This window comes from Echinops telfairi, unplaced genomic scaffold (genome assembly GCF_000313985.2).
Source record: "Echinops telfairi isolate 266 unplaced genomic scaffold, ASM31398v2 ScPeMD7_7468;HRSCAF=8506_1, whole genome shotgun sequence".
NCBI lineage: Eukaryota > Metazoa > Chordata > Mammalia > Afrosoricida > Tenrecidae > Echinops > Echinops telfairi.
This window is the reverse complement of record NW_022111370.1, coordinates 7,364,446-7,368,810: the sequence shown is the minus strand read 5'-3', so window position 1 is coordinate 7,368,810 and position 4,365 is coordinate 7,364,446.

Sequence of the window (4,365 nt, the reverse complement as noted above, 5' to 3'; positions counted from 1 at the left end):
GTCTTTAGGCTTCCCATTCCCGGATATTCCCTGGCCTATTGTCCTGCCGGAGTTTGGCCTTTGTGATGATTGGTGCTCGGTGGCAGGCAGCCGCCATGTTCATTGGACACCTCCACCAGGCATCCAAGTGCACCTCATTTGCATGTGGACCGTCCAAGTGCACCTCATTTGCATGCGGACCTGTTTGAAGACTGATACCTGCCATTTCTTCCATATTGTAGCTACATGATTATTGGATACTATTCATTACACTTTATTAGCATATGATGTAATGTTACCCACCCACCATTGGGTATTCATTACACTTTATTAGCATATGATGTAATGTTACCCGCCCACCATAGGGTATTTAAGCCCCTGCCTTCTGCTCAATAAATAGAGGCTTGATCAGACTCCTGTCTTGCCTCCATTTCTCGCGTCTCTTGCCCCTCTTCATTCCCAGTCCTTCTTTCAGGTATCCACGTTGTTTAATGGCCCGCGGGATGGTCACCTGGGCCTGACCCCTGGCAGACACGGGGCAGTGCAGGTAGAGAGCATCCACCACTGTGCCCAAGCTTCCAGAGACCCTTCAACTTCCCACAGGTTGTTGCTGTGGTTAGATGCCCTCAAGTCGGTCTGACCCACAGGGCCCGACATACAAGAGAAGGAAACAATGCCCAGTCCTGCGCCATTGTTGCAGCCGAGGTGTCCAGCCAGCGCGTCCAGGGCCTTCCTCTTGTCGGCTGCTGTGTCTCCCAGGGGGTGAGCAGAGAGTCTCTAACCTCCAAGGAGGAAATACCGGAATTCCCAGGGACCCACCCTGATGCAGCCCTGGGTGCTGGAGAAGCCAGGCAGAGACCCCTGCCAGCGCTGAGATGTTTCCAATGCCACTGGATCCAAAGACTTTCTACCCACTGGCCTGTGATCTTCTACATTTGGCATCATTGCATGTGTTTCGTGAGTCTGAAGAGGACTTTATAGATTGGTATCAGCCATATGGGCTAATATCAGACTTATGGACTTGATCTGGACTGGGCCAGGATGTTTCTCAATGTTCAATTGCTCTTGTATGTAAAATATCTTTCTTATTCACATAGGTGTGTCCATGGATTTGTTTCTCTAGTCTACCCAGACCAACATACACGTCTACAAACACCACACTCACACACCATACAGACACACCTAACGTACACCACACTCACACATTAGGCAGACATACCATACAGACATACCTACACACACCACACTCACACACCGTACAGACATGCCTACACACACCACAGTCACACATTATACAGACACGCCTATATCTCCATACTCACACACCATATTCACACACCACTCACATTGCTCACTCACCTTCCATTCATGTACACACTACATGCCTCACTCACACCACTGCCAAACCACACACTCACACTCCTATTCAAACTCATACACTAAACACCTCACACACACCACTTCCCTACCATACTCACACCCCTCAGGCTTACACATTCCTCACACTCACACACACCACTGCCATTCCACACACTCACACATTCACCCTCCTCACATACGTCATGCTCACACAGCACACCTACACAGCACACACTCACATACCTCTCCCACCCACACCAACACAAACCACACACCTCACAGTCACACAGACCACCACATTCTCAAACCACGCATCCTCACACCTTACACTCCCCCAAAGCACACGTGCTTAGCACACATTCACACACAAACACACACACATACCACACACCCCAAATCGCTTCCCCTGAAGGGCAGGTGAAGCAGGAAGCCGGGTGCAGGGGGACTCGGGGCCCTGGGGCTAAGAAAGACCAGCTTCCTGTAAAGCCAGCCTGGCCCAGCCAGGCAGCAGTGAGAAACAGCAGTGGAGAGAGGGCAAGAGGCCCGGGGGAGAGCTAGGAATAAACAGGCTCTCAAACACCCTTGGGAAAGCAGGGCAGGGGAGGCCTCAGAGACAGGAGGTGCCCGCTCTCCTCCCCTCCCCACTTCCTCATGGCTGAGGAAGGGGACCTGGGCCAGGGTGGCACCTGGAGCCTTTCGGACTTCTATCCACCTGGCTCCCAGGTGGGGATGGGGTCAGGTGCCATGCTGTTGGCTCTGCCTCCCATGAGCCACAGACTACCCATGCTCACAATCTCCCCTGTGAGAGTCCCACGTGGCTGCCGCTGGGTCTGCCCATCTCACTGAGGGTCTTCCTGCTTTCACGGACAGTCCACCCACCGTGGCATCCTGGCGGCGCAGCGGGTTGTGCACAGAGCTACCCACCAGCCACTCTGAGAGAGAAAGAGGAGTCTTTCTACTTCCATAAAGAGTTACAGTCTCATTGGTCGGTATAAGACATGAAAAAAAAAACATAAATTATCAAGGGTTCATGAGGAAGGGAGGGAAAGAAAAACTGAGGAGCGGATACCGAGGGCTCAAGTAGAAAGAAAATGTCTTGAAAAGGATGATGGCATCATATGTACCAATGTGCCTGACACAATGGATGGATATATGGATTGTGATAAGAGCTGTATAAGCCCCCAATAAAACGATTAAAAAAAAAAAAAAAAGAGTTACAGTCTCAGAAATCCACAGGGGCAGTTCTGCCCTGGGTCCTACAGGGTTGCTGTGAGTCGGAATCCAAGTGAGCGTTGAGATATTTTTTGCTCGCTACTTTACCAAGCGTGATGTCCTCCTCCAGGGACTGGTCCCTCCGGAGAACATGCTCAGAGGACATGAGAGAGTCTCACTTCTAAGGAGCATTCACACACTCCAACTGTGCTTCTTCCAACACAGCTGTGTTCGTTCTCTGGCTGCCCACGAGATAAACAGTCAATGATCTTTGCCTATACCACAGCTCAAATGCAGTAGGTGTCCCCCACCCCTTCAGTTCAGGACCAAGCTTGAAGGAAAGATTAAAGTCTCACTGTTGATGAAAATCTCTCCTCCTGCATAGAGTCGATTCTGACTCAAAGTGACCCTATAGGACACAGTAGAAGCGCCTGTGTGGGTTTCCGAGACGGTAACTCTTTCCGGAAGCAGCAAGTGTCCTCTTCCTCCCACAGAGAGTCTGGTGATTTCGAACTACTGACCTTGTACAGTGAGTAGCCCAATGCCTAACCCACTACCCCACCAGGGTTCCTTCTGAAACTTCAGACAATCAAAAAGTCACATCAAAAAGGAGGAACCTCCTTTCTGAATGGAAATGAGCCAGGTATCCCCTCTCCCCCAAAAAGGAAGCCTTCCAGGTGGGAGATGGGGTTCAGAGCCCAGGCAGTGCGCCGCCTGTGCAGCCCCCAAGCTGTCTGTCAGGGAGACGTGCACGCTGCTACAAGTTTTTCAGATTGGGATGAACTACAGGAAGAAAGGCCTGGAGAATTACTGATGAAAATCAGCTGCCGAGAGCCTTCTGGGAACCCAATGGTGCAAGCCCCCATCCATCGTGGGGATGTACATGGTGGTATGGTCGCAGCGGTGAGGGGGAAGCCCTCCTGGGGGCAGAACAGAGACAGTGTTCTACAGACACCATCCATCAAAACCAAACCAAACTCACTGCCATGGAGTCTATGCTAACGCACAGCGACCCTACAGCCAGAGTGGAACTGCCCCTGTGGGTTTCTGAGGCGATAACTCTTTCCGGCAGTAGAATGCACAAATTTCTAACTGGCAAAGGGACCCCACAAATGTAGACAAGCACTACACAGGTCTCTCAGGCTGGAATTCAGAGACCCAATTCAACCAACAGAGTTTCAAAGCAAAGAGTGTCCAAGCCACACCACGGCTTCTCTGGCATGCTGTTGGTAAGCGCTCTAGAGCCAGTTCCGACTCAAAAGACCCCATGTGCAAGAGAACGAAACTGCCCGACCCTGCGCCAGCCTCACAAGCGTTCTCGGGTTTGAGCCCATGGTCGCCGCCACTGTGTCCATCCATCTCGTCGAGGGCCTGTCCCTTTTTCTACTGCCCTCTACTTTACCCAGCCTGATGTCCTTCTCCACGGACTGGTCCCTCGTGGTAAGGCCAAAGTCCTTGGAGCTGTTACCTCGAAGGAACTGGGCAAAGAAGGGCAAAGAGGTGACGGCGGCAGGAACCCCAATACAAATGACGGGTAGCATACCTTCCAGCACAATAAAAGGTAAAGGGGCAGATGAAACACATTCCCTTGATCAATGGAAGAGACCAGAGAAAATAAAAGGCTGGGTGGGGAAAAACAGGATGTTCACATCCCACTACCACGCCTAATGCCCCTACACACACACACACACACACACACACACACACACACACACGCAAAAACTCACTGTCACTGAGTTGATACCGACTCATAGCGAGCCTATAGGATAGGGTAGAACTAACTGTCCCTTTGAATTTTGTTGAGACTGTAACTCT